Raw genomic sequence first — 14,246 nt, 5'->3', positions numbered from 1 at the left:
CTATGATGCCAATCATATCTGATTACAGTCTTATTGACTGAGAGGGAGGAAACTGAATTTATTTGCTACAGCTCAAGGCTCAATTACATTTTTTTTTAAATTCTCGACTCAAATGAAATTTTTGTAAAACCATCCATGTTTCACAACCAATTTTACATGTGAATGAACTTTACGGTTTACTAATTACTCAGTCAAGATAGTTGGATAATATCTTCTGTGGTTCTGATGAGATCTCTGTAATGTGATCTGTAAACTGATTATTGCCTTTGACAGTATATAAGCTTGTTACATAAGGAAGAGTCCTTAACAAAATAACACACCAGCAAACCTGAGTAAATAAAATCATACCACTAAATACAAAAAAAAATAATTACAAAAGTACGCATAACTCCATATCGACACAAAACTACTTGTTGAGTGTAGGTACAGTAGGTACTATGTGGGTGTAAGTAGACAGCAATCATGTAGATGTGCAGCCCCTCTACCTTTATAAAGACCCTAATGGACAGTGGTTGATTCACCAGTGACTAGCACGAGGGAGGAAGAGGAGGTACTAGAGCTAATGCTCACGAGCCTGAAGAGCAACACAGCACATATTAACACATTCACCTTCTCCTGCCAGGGGGCGTAACAGTGACCTCCAGCAAAACCCACAACATACCTTACTATCCACTCACTCATAGCTTTTGACAGTTGAGACTGAAATGGGAGCAACAAACTTTTAAAAAATGACTTCAATGTATCTTCAAGCACTAATAAACATAAAGAAATGTTTCCATTTATTATTGCTAGAATGTTGGGAAGCAAATAAATAAGACCCAGAAAGGATTGAAGGCTTCTCAAGAGTTAGCTGGTGTGGAAACTATCCCTGAGCTTGACACCTACTTTTATATTCCTTTATACTCTACCTATGTTATTACAAAGAACTGCACATATCGCAGCGATGGTATCTGGGATGTTTAAAGATGTACCATCATATCCTAAGGGATAGCTAGTGGTTGACATTGGGGATGGATGGAAGTATAAAAACCGTTGATGTACTGGGTAGACTTTACCATCCTCAAGAGAGACCTGCACTACACAGGAAAGCGTTTTCCACACTGGGCAGTGTTGAATCCTTCTAAAATGTTTTTAGATTTATAGCTTAATGAATTCCCTCTTAACTTGAATTGCAAGTTTGAGCTGTCCTTATAAAACTGTCATTTTATCTTTATACTCACCATAATATCTTTTGAGCATCACTTAAAAAAATGGCTACCACTCTGCTGACATAATTCTTAGCAAAATAGTCAAAGGGAAAGCTGTTTAATCAGACATGCAGTATGTGAAGAAGAAATAATACCTTCAAAAGGCAGATTTATACTGATTAGTGAATTAGGCTAGTTTTCCCATAACAAATATAACAATGCCCTCATTTTGATCCAAAAAATAAAAAGTAAAACTTCCCATTTCTGTCTGAACCTTTGAAGAAGTACCCTTCTAGAACTATCAGAGTACTCATCCACTCTCTCCTTGTCGTTATTTCTCTCCACTGTCATCCTGCCTTTGTCTGCCCCCATCTCCCTTTTTCACCTTTGTTTTCTAATACTTTGGCTGGGGAAATGATGAGGAGAGGCAACAAATGATTGGAGGGACAGTTACCCATCTGTTGGCTGATGCATTATTGATCCCCGGCTCCCATCAGGGTGAAAAGTGAAGGTTTCTGTGGGTGGAGTCGCACAGACTGTACACACTGGTACAAAAACACACAAATACACGTCCACAACAAGTACGCAAAGTATGTCTGAATGCTGTTCAGTAATTTTGGTATGTGTCTGACACATTTAGATGGTTATTCTCTGCTACAATTCCTCTACATAATTTTGCTTAATGAGACTCTTTTTCAGTCAACAACAGCTGACACTTTGGCACTGAGGTGTTCGGCAAAAACCTCATGACAAAAAAACCTCCTGAGAACTTTAAAGGTTACAAACGAAGCAGACGATGGCTGTGAATGGTGGACAGCTTTATGATGTGTTATCAAATGGCTGCACAAGATGACAAGATGCGTCAGGAGTGCTGAGGGCAAATTAGACAGTAGATTAATTATGTTTAATGCGTGGCCATACTACAACGCGCTATAAATGTCCTCATCTCATAGCCTGTCTGCAGCAAACAGACGAGTTCATAAACAGACAGTGGAGGACAGTCTGTTTCCTGGGGCAAACAAGTGTGTGTGTGTCTGTGAGTGAGTTGTATCCAAATGCATGCACGGTGCATGTGATGTGTGAAGTCTGAATGTATCCCAGTGATGAAATAGATCAGGAGTGATATTTCATTTCCACCTCGTAAGTCTGGTTGGTGCATAGGCTATATTTGTCTGTATGTGTTGTGTGAATCCATATACACGACGCTCTCTTGCCTTCTGTCTCACACGCTATAGTGGTTTTGTCAGCAGACTGTGGTGTAACCAGCCAGTTGTGACACTTTAATTATGTCTCCCCATCCTCTTATGCTCAGGGTCAGTGCATTGACAGCATAGTTTTTAAATGACATCTTTTTTACACCATGCAATTTCATAGTTTGAAACTGAGTGGCAGACATTTTTCATACTTCTGCTTTAAGGGGTTATGACGTAACAAAGGAGCCTGCTGATGCATAAATTTCAACTGGAGTCTTTTCATAGCTGTGGCCATTGTTTCGAACAGTTATGATAATACTGAGTTACCCTACCTATTTTAGTTTTACATACATTTTTTGGAGTTGTCAGATTAACTTCCAAATACAGCTGATTAATCTGCTTCATCAGTTCATTAATCAATTAGTTGTCAACTATTTAATGAACTGAGAACATATGAGGACGTTGCCTTGGGAACATTTTATGGACCAAACATTGAATAGATTAATTGAGGAAATAATCGTTAGTTGCAGCCCTCACACGTTTATATCTAATATAACCCATATTTCCAGATCTCAGCTATTAATGAAAGAGGGGGAAGAAAAGAAAAAGAATTATATTGCAGTACTTGCAGTGCATATATCCATAGATATTGAAAATTGTTTTATTGAGTCCAATAAAACAGTTTAATATAACACATTTATAAGGTTGGGGGACTCAAACTAGACAAAAGAAGCAAGCAGAGATTTTTACTCCTCTTTTTAAACCTATATACACCTCAATCGCCAAAATAACGTGGTGTCTATACTACCCTTGATCACTACGATTGGTCTTTTATGATTATATATGACACATAATAACATTAATTGGGTAGAGTATTTTCCCCACACACATATCGGCCAATGGTAGCTTACTGCAGATAAATACATTTTTGGTGTATATGTCAGCCGATAAGTAACAAGAAAACAAAATAGTACAGACATTTTAGGATTGTAAAGAAATGCCTCTCTAGAGATAATTTAAATGACGTTAGAAATGTGTTTATAAAAAAAGTAATAATAATAATAATATTTTTTTTGTTTTTGTAGCAATGTTTTGTGAACTGGCAAAGCAAATTCCAATTCAATAAAACATTAAATAAAAAGGTCAACCATGAATTCAAACCATCTGACCAACAACTATTCCAACATTGAGCAATGCACCTACAGTTTAGATGCCTTCCAGTTCAACTTCCTCTGGTCCTCTCCTGTACAACCTTCAACAAAAGCCACCACAGAGGGGCAGTTTAAAATATATCAACCTGTCAGATGTGACTCTCTTGAGACCGGTCAATGTGTGGTAATTGTGACCCTCTGGGCAAAGGCTGACAAGGAGAATCGTATAACAGACTGTAACATACCTGTACCAACCACAAACTGCCTATTTTGCCGTTTAGTTATGATGGCTGGTTAAGGATAGAAGAGGTTTTCATGTGTGTGAGAGTGACTTGCAGGTACGAAAGCATGTCCACATACGCAGCTGAGTTAGGATACAGATCTACTGTACCTCTCCAGAGAAATTGGAGAGTTATCATTACTTTGCATCCATCCATCAGCCTCTGGCACCCATTTAAGATCCTTTCTGTCTCTCCATCTCTGCCCTAGGTTCATGTGAAATAATGGAGTATGGAGGAGTATGCCATTCAAGTCATTCAATTACACACCCTGGACATGATTCCCCACAAATCGCAAACACACACACACACACACACACACACACACACACACACACACACACACACACACACACACACACACACACACACAAGCACAAAATCCCTCTCTCTCTCTTTTCCTCTTATTGTTGTAATGGAACTCTGTAAATAAGGCCATTTTGAGTTGAACAAGCTTCAGGATGAATTACACTATAGGCTCCATGAGTCAAGGCAGCAGTGTAATGGATTTTTCCTCTTTACATTTTTTCCCCCTGCCTCACTACGGCGTTATGTATCCTGCCAACCAATGCATGTAGTGTATGAAGTGGCAATGTGATGTGCAGGAACGAAGGATTAGATAAAGAAAAAAGAAGTCTATTGCTCGGAAGGCTAATAAACTCAGTGTTTCTGTTGGGCAGAGGAGAGATAAGTTTGTCCTTGGCTCGCTCATAACCTCATCAGAATCGCTCAATGAATCACAGAGCACCATAACTCATGGCAGGGGCAGCTGTGATACAGTTAAGAAATACCCTTGGTGGAGAGAGGCGAGGTGCATCTTGGGTTGAACTAAGTGAAAAGAAAAACATGTTGGAAGAAACATATGAAACACAAGCACGCACCTGCATTAATTTATTTTATAAATTGTTTTTTCCAAATCAATTTGTGATAGATAACAGGTGATACAGGAACACAACACACACACACACACACACACACACACACACACACACACACACACACACACACACACACACACAAATTTGCACCGACTTGATGATGTACTTTATAGGAACCATGTACAATTCAAGCTGCAACCAAACATGGTACAGTATCTTGTATTACCCATCCCAAATTCAACAATTTATCAATACTCACTAATATAGTACTGAGTCTTTTTTTTCCTTTGGCAACTCTTAATCTCAGTCTTCTATATAAACGTTCCACTATGAAAACAGAAGCTTTAAGGTCAGTGTAAAGTAAGAATAAATATGTGTTCTGAGTTTGTCAGACCAAAGAAGAAAGTGTTATTAACCACCCAGCCAAATTTGAATGATTAAAAATATCAACAAGTATATAAAAAATCAGCAGTATTCTCAGCAGGACTGTAGGGGTGTCTCTGCTGAAGCACTCATGGGAGCAGTCAAGCAGCAATTTTACATACCTAACTTTGAAACACTTGAGAGATTAATTGAGATGAATTAATCTCTATCTCTCTGCTAGGGGTGCAGGGGTATGCTCACATTTCAGTAATATATCGTTCAAAGTCTTTTAAACGAAATGTTTTCAGCAACTATTTTACAACATATTTAATGTATTTTGAAACAAATCTCAGAATTGCCTTCAAACAGACTTTTTTTGTAATTATTCATCACACATAGCTTAAAAGACTCATAACAGAACTGACAGTTCACATTTTAACCTCAGTCACTGTGTCAGTGCGCAACCTCATTAAAAAGCGCACAACGCCACATGCAAAAACATGCCTGTCCAAAAATAATCTCTGTGTATTTCCGTATACACACACACTCGCACAGACTCACAGGTAATGTTCCTTCTGAAGACTTTCCAGCTTTATTTGTCTCAGACAAACTCAGTAGGGGCTGAGCTCCTGGCTGTGGATGAGAACTGTGCAGCAAACAGACTTACATTGTGAATTAACAGGATTAAGTGTTTTAAGAGGCTTGTCAGGTAAACCTGAACCTGCCTGCCTAAAGACTGAGGCTGGCTCTGAGCTACTTTCAACCACTTTGAAGTCTCTATAACTCATCCATGACTGGCATATCAGAGAGCCTGTACAACACAGCTACAATGGTAACACTGTGATTTGGCATGCACCAATATCAAGCACATGGAAATGTGCACAAAAAAAGGTTTGCACCTTGCACACTCACTGTCACGCACAAATGAAAAACATGCAAACCCAGGTTTCAGACATTACAGAGATGTGTGGCATACTCCCAGCTTTTGGTTTTGCAAAGCCTCACCCAAAAAATTCTTCTGTGTGTTTCAGTTACTAATTTTGCAGCGACGTGTTGAACCTCTGAGAGATGCGCCAATTCAAAAGAGGCAGAAAAAAATGCTCATGTTCTATGGATCCACATTCGCACTATGACCAAACAGAGAGAAAGACAGTTTTAATAACCTTACACGCCTTACACAATACAGGCATGAAAATGAAATAAAACTTCCAAGGAAATATGAAACAATAACAGTCCATCAAAGGAAAAAAGACATCTCTGGGCTCAGTGTAATACCTCTACAAATACAGCTTCTTTTCCCTGGGAAAACATAAAAATGCTTTGTAAGTCCATATTCTCATTCCTCTGGAGCAGGAAAGTACTTTATATTCGGACAAACAAGACATCAGAAACCTATGCCACATCGCTGTCAGACTAAGTCCTAATCACACACGTCACATCTTCCATTAGCTGACTTGCATCACCTATGCGGTAACCTAGAAAGCTCTTGATTTCAGAGGCATGAACTGTGGGATGCAGCAGGCTGGGAGGTGGGTTTCTGCAGGCAAAGGGGACCACATGCTGCTAAATGAAATCTAAACTTCAGGTGTCTAATGTCATGTTATTTTTAGAGGATTGGCTTATGTTTCATAGTTTTACTGAGTGCAGTTTAAATCTCCCACAGTGGGTGCTGTGTACACAAATTGTTGTCTAACAGCCAATCAGTCTAATTAAAATGACTTTTCCTCTTGCACCCTATAATAAATACAGTTCAGGACATGTAAATAATGGCTAGACCAAATAGCTTTGATGTACAAACATAATTTTTAAGTCAATGTCAGTGGGTATTTTGCAAATAATTATGATTTGACCTTTTAATTTCTTGGCATGACCCTATTTACCCATATAAACAATAGCTAAAGTCAATATTGCATTATTATAATAACACTGAATGATGGGATATCAGTATTTGAACAACAAAGACAGAGTGCATCTCAAAGCGGATTAGCATGTTCCAACAAAACGGTCTAAAAAAGCTCACACAGTTTCTAACTTCTGACTGCTCTGAGAACAAAGATGGAGGACTGGACTGCAGTTGCTTGGTGACGGGATTACAGTAAGTAAGGCTGTCTTTCAGTGGGTGGTATCACCACAGATCTCCTCAGAGCTTAAAACAGTGACACGTTTGCTCCCTCTCCACTTGGATCTTTCTCTATATTATTAATGCCTCACCCAGGAGAGGGAGTTGCCTTCAGCTGGTATCAAAGACCTGCACAGGCACAACACTTCCTCCTTTATTAACAAAATGACTCTCAGATCGAGGCTGCGCATCACGTACAGAGTGTAAAGAACGTAACCTGGATCAAACAATGTGAGAGGGAAGTAAAGTTAAATTAATATCTCGACTGACTCTGCATGGGTCTTTCACACAAATAGGTCTGTAAATTTTGACCACCTTAGACCAAAATCTAAAAGGATGTCACATGGGTGCATACAGTATATGAAATTCTCATATTGCATGAGTTCTGTTGTCTTGTAGCTTATGTATTTTACAGTTCATAATAAAAACCTAAAAGCATACAGTTGTGGTTGCATGCTGTTACCGGTAATGGCATACTAATGCTGTGTCACTGACAAATCTAATTGCAGAGTAGGCTAATTAGTGGAAATATATTTGTTGTTTATGCCAAATACAACATTCATTTTTATGACTACTTTTACTTTACTTTTTTTGTCCAGTGTGGTCTAAAATGACTTTTACCCCACCTTTGAGGATGAGTTGTTGAGTTGTGGTGACACCATTTGCATTATGAGGGAAAATGCTAGCTGTGTCTGAAATGTACATAGAATATGTGCATGTAAATGCAAAGGTGGTCTGGGTTTGTGTAATGAAACGACAACGAGGACATTTTGTTTTGTGTGGAAAAAGAAATCCTGAATCCTGAAATAACCACAGGCAGAAGCAGGTTACTGTATGAACATAGCAATTTACCATAATCTTGGGTCACTCATAATTATCCAACATTTCAAATAGGCCTAATTAATTGAATCCAAAAATATCTCAAATCATTTGAAAACAGAAGCCATAGTGGTGAACTGCAATAGTTACAATGGAAGCAGCTTATGCATGTCATGCCCTCCAAAACTTCCCATATGCTGAATTTTTCAAGATAAGGAACATTACCTCACCACCAACACTAATCTGTCAACAAAAACTGCTAAACCTGAATGGAGACAAGTTATTTTTAAGTTTGCAGTCAGTTACTAAATTAAGTTACAAAGTCAACCCTGCAGAGGTTAACATCACGCAACGTTAGACTTGACTGAAGCATGGAAAAGAGCATCAGACCAATCAGAAAACAGTGAAGCTCCTCTCTGTTAGATTAAAGTAACAGGATCGTACAGGAGGAGCTGCAAAACTACTTAAAGTTCAACATGGGGAGCATTTAAAATGCCATCTCTTTAAATAGCCACATATGATAAGTAAATTAATTTTCTATGACGCTGGACCAATTCAAATGAGGACAGGGACCCACTGCAGTTTAAAACAGAAATAAGTTGCTAAAGCTGTGCTGATGGAAAATTGCTATAAAGATTCATAAACAGCAGCATGCACTCTGGTCCCCGGCTGCTCACTATCACCGACTAGAAGATACACAATATTAGCAATGACCTTTCGGAAATATCAGAACATTTCAATTTCATATTTAACTCCTGTTTTCCCCTCCTTGTTACATTTGGCGATTTAACCACAATGATGACCAAGCAATCTACAGTATGGAGAATGCTTAACCTTTACCAGGGAGTATGTGGCTTTAAACGACTGATGTATGTTTCACTCTTGGCCACACCCCTGTAAATGATGTCACGTAGGATGCTCCTATTAGCAGTCAAGCCAAAATGTCTCTTTTGAAAGCATTCAAAGTGCTCGAGAGAGTATCTAGCACCCAGAAAGCATTTTCTGCCCACTGTGATGCAGTACTGCTTTACCCTTTAAGGACATTATGAAATTAAAATATGAATATGAAAGCTCTCTGAAGGTGACATAAACAGTTTGAAGTGGGAGATAAACCTTGCCCCATGCTCGCATGACAGCTGAGAGGTTCTTGAGCCAGCAGAGCCATTCACAACATTAAAGCTCATTAACGCCCTATAGTTACCCAATTAAAATGAATTATTGCTTGAGGAAACACTGTGAAGAACTATGTACACCACTCAGAGCTCTGTAAACGCAGTTTATATTCTCAGTTTTCTGCACTCCCTTACACTTCCCAAATTTAATTTAAATTAGATAAGTGAGCTAAATGCAAGAATATAATTACCGGAGGTTCTCACAGAGCAAGCAGTTCCCAGGTGGTGCTATAGTCGATCTACAGGGCACAAAGTCGAACAACTATATGGAAAGGGTGGGGGCAGCTCTCCTACTGAAAATGCTTAAAGATTTAATTAAAAACAAGACACATTATAACGTAAATATATTCCCCTGATTCTTTAAAAACAGCTCTGTGCTTCAAGCACATGCAGAATTTAAAGTCTTGGTTGATAATCATGTTTCAGTTTGGCCTGATCAGTAAATTCAGCTGCTGGTTTGAGATGATGTACAGTTCAATCTGTTGAGGTCTGAACCTGTGCTCATTACCTAACCACTCACTAATAATCCTAAAAATAATTAATGTAAACAAACAATGGACAATGGAAGTTAAAAGTCGGGACCTCTATCAGGTAAGAATTGGTGGAGGTGTGAATTCGTGCCTCAAGGCATCTGTGACTTTGAGTTTCTCAACGACCCTTGAAAGCTTAAGAGTGACACTGAATGTTGGCCAGTGTCGATGATAGTCTGTATTAATGCAATAAAAATGGTCACCTTGTCTAGTTTTTTTGGACACCTTTTCTTCTGGTGCTACCATCTGGCTGATCTTTGTAATTTTTATTGCCTAAGGGTTAGGGGAGATTTGAACTAATTCACAAAATGTGATTTCCCTTGGACCTGTTTTCTCAGAGGTGCAAATCATTTCGACAAAGACTAAAAGAAAACTCTGTTCTCTGGGGCCCAACCCAAGGACAGACCCTCTGAAAACAAGAGGTGTAAAACTGAGACTAACAATGGCAGTGAGAAGTGCATGTAAAATCAAACTTATGGTGCAATATTTACAATTAAGTTTATTCACTGCCAAGGACCAATTACAGACGTACCCATTTACCCCTTAAGTGAAGCAGAAGCTTGAAAAAAGAGTGACAGGATGTAGTACAGCTGTAAATTACAGCTCAAATCAAGGTTTTACTTTGCCAGGCTACTGACTGTGCAATCAAAGAGAAGGGTCCTTTTTATTATTTCAAAACTTACAACTTAACTTATCATCTCACTGTGATTCATGAAGCACATTTAGAATTTTAAACATTTAAAAGCTGTGAATTCCCACATCCGTTCTTAAGCGCGCACACTCACAGTGGGCTGGATCTTTTTTAATTCTGTATCATACATCCTCAAACTGCTTGTTTCAGCCATACATTAATATTTAAAGCAATAGAACATATTTGAAATTTGGCCTGTCTCTTTGGCCTGTGTGTGGAAAATTACAATTTCACCATCTCTCTGTATCAGTCTCAGACAATCAGGTGTTGAGATTCCTCTTAAAAGATGATATACACATAATATGATGAGCCATAATTCATTCTGGGCCTCTCACATTCATACAGAAAACCTACATTTTCTCTGTAGAAGTATCCATTATTCTTTATTCTGTATTGAACATAACTGAACTCAGTAGGCCACTTTAGTACAGTCGTGTTTTCTTCTCATCCATTCTTGGGTGCTTTTTGATGTATGTCTAGGGTCAATATCCTGCTGGAAGACCCCTGACCTGCAACTAAGACACAGCTTTGACACAAAGCTGTACATTTCACTCCAAAATACATTTATACTCTTTCGATTTCACTCTGCCCCGCAAAGGTTCTAGGCACCCAGCAACTGAGGCAGCAGCCCCAAAACATCACTGAACCTCCTCTGGTTTTGCAGTAGGCATGTTTTTATTCTTCTTTGAAGACTTCAATTTTTCAAGGGTTTCTCAAGGGTTGGTGTTATTTACCAAACTCTGATCTGTCCAAAGTGAAGGGCTATGGCTTGTCAACATGTATTTTGGCAAAGTTCAGTCAGGATATTGAGTGTCTCCCTCTTACAAGTTAATCTTGGGCCAATTTTTATCTTCTGATCACATCCTAAGGTGTTACCTACACTATCATGGACCTTAAACTTCTTCATAACACTGGCAACATCAAGCTCTTTGGAGATGGTCTTGTAACCTTTATGTTGACCATGCTTGGCAATTACATTTTTCCAAATCCCTTTAGACCATATTGCTTTTGTTTTTTCTTGAGACAGTATTTTAAGATGACAACACCTGTATAATCTGCAGTAAAGACACTGAAACCACCATATCTTTTTGTAAATGGTAAATGGACTGTACTTATAAAGAAAATTCTATATAAGTATGTATGTAATGTATTGTAATAAAGCTTATGTTAACAGAAGACCCCTGGTTTTGGTTTTGTTTTTATTCATCTGATTGTCCTCTGTTTTATATTTAGTTATTTTACTCATCTCTATTGAGTATCTGTACTATGAAGGATGACAAATGTTATATTTTTCCAACATAGAAGATTGTTCCATAATAGTTTGTGAACAAAACTTGAATAACGTTTGGATGACAATGATTTATATAAATAAAAATACCTCAGACTGAAGGCTGACTCACTGAAAACACTACTAAACAATTCTCTCCATGAAACCATAACATTCGGTGCAGGTAAGGTTAATAACTCATTGTACTAAAGACTGCAGTACCGTCACTGGATAAACATAAACTGTTTTAACAGTAGCTAGAGCATTAACAAAACTCTCTTGCAATTTTCTGTTTTTTAGCCAGCACACTAATGTGTAATCCGTTCACAATACTATTCACTGATTGTACTATACTGCTGAAAAAGTTTATGGTGATGGACTGGTGTCGGTCTTAGTCAGCCAACTAAGGGGGTTTGTTAGTTATGGAAGAACTTAGTATAGAACTGAATTTCTGTTGTATTATTTTATCTCCTCACTGAAGTCACAAACATTGGTTACAAAATGAATAATAGTTTCTCTGGAGGTGCACCATTGGTTAATAAGCTCTCTATACAAATGGAAGGAAAACGTTAGCTGCATTACCTAAATTGTGCTGAGGGGACAGGTTAAGGTAGCATTATACTTACACACATTTTGTGACAGCATCCTTTGATTGTCTTGTAACATTTTTAAACCCACAAGAACAGCCTGTCTGGAGAAATCTGCAGTAATTTTTCAAATCAGAAGCCCCAAAAGTCCAACTCAGCCTGAGTCCAGGAGCCAGAGTAAGCTGCAGGTGAGTCAGTTGTCAATCACAGCTGTCAATCAGCCACCTCACAGCACACTTTGCAAAAATGACTCCCAAAACACTTTTAGGAGGTCTGAATTGAGCGACTGAGATAATAATGACTTGTGGCAGAAAAAATCATTAACTTAGTATTCAGAGAGAAGCTCTTTGAACTGGAGTCTGGATTTTCTTTTGGAGTCAGCATTTAGCTTCTCAACCAATCACAGCATGATAAACATGCTGCCTTCCATTTTCACTGAACTTTCTCACACATACTCTTCCCTCACATATTTACATACACACACTTACTTTTGCATGCATATACAATATTTTCTTCATATAAATGTAAACATATAAAACATATAAATGTTCTCTTCTTACATACATAAATATATACAGTATATTCTTTATAATATAAAATGTATACAGTATCTCAAATCTATGCATGTCAGTTAATGCCAGCAGCCACAATGGTTCTACTGCCCGAGTCAAAATTGTTGTACTATTGTATGAACATGAACAACTTTATTTTAATTCAGTTTGAACTGAACTTCGAGCTCTCTCTTGTGAAGAGTGAACTTGAACACTGATTTGAACTGTAAACTGGTGATGTCTTCAGTATTAACAGAATACTGGGCTACAACTCACACAACTCATGAATTATAATATGAATCTAAAGTAAAATAAACTCATGAATTTTAATTGCATATACAAGTCTAAACATTTGGCAGAGGTAAACTGATGTCAGGAACAGGTTGCAAGTACAGCAATTAGAGGCCTGCATGAAGATTTCAATAAGTGGGCCTCCTGTGGCATAATTTTCATATCACGGTTCCATGGTGAAATTTTTCTCCCAGCCAAAGAGGATAAAGTGCAGTAATGAATCATGCACCTTGATGTGCTAATGTTTTGCAAAGGGCATAGGTTACACAGCTTATTGTTATGCACTCCTCTCTTTGTGATCCCTTTCTTTTAAGGCTAAAATATACAGAGCGAGCAAAAATTTGAACAGAATTATTAATATATATATTGCAGACTGCTTGCTGCACCATCTGACCGAAGCTGACTGTATCAACCCGGACACATCATTTTTTTGGTACTATCACCTAATAGAAATTCTATAATCAAAGAGAAAACACTGTTTATACTATTTTATACATTATACAGATGAATGATTATATGATTAAAAGTATGTGTGTGTGTCTGTGTGTGGAAGAAAGAGAAATAATAAAAATCCAAATAGTAATAAATGAATATCTAGTGTAGAAAGAATATTATCATATATCACATCTTATAATATGTCAATAACATTTTCTGTTGCAGTTCTCTGTATCGCTGTAGCAAGACTAGCTTATTTCTTCCTTGTGTTTTGATGTGGGCTGATGACAGAATAACTACACGTTGAGAGATAAGTTTTATTTTCGTCTCTTGCCTCCAGGGAGCCTCAATAAGTAGAATCACTGCAGCTCGGTCCAGCTATCAGAGTTGAGGATGACACTTCAGACACCCAAACTGATTTTGCAGTATATACACGCAGATGACAATATTGATTACTTCAGATTTTATAACATGTTGTCAGAGTTGAAGCATACTGCTGAGGAAATACAACATAGCGGAGCAGAGGTTCACTGCTACAATATATATATATTCTTATATATATATATATATATATATATGGCTGAAAAAGTAATATATAATTTGCAGAGGCTATGATTGATGAATGCTGTGGGCATACTTGCTAAAAGTATGTATTTATTAGTTCTTCTATATTGTAACTCTTGATTTTTTTTTTTACATTAATCAACAAATGCATATTCCTGTCTTGCAGTGTC

This window comes from Larimichthys crocea, chromosome XIII (assembly GCF_000972845.2).
Source record: "Larimichthys crocea isolate SSNF chromosome XIII, L_crocea_2.0, whole genome shotgun sequence".
Classification (NCBI taxonomy): Eukaryota; Metazoa; Chordata; class Actinopteri; family Sciaenidae; genus Larimichthys; species Larimichthys crocea.
This window is presented reverse-complemented; position numbering follows the sequence as displayed.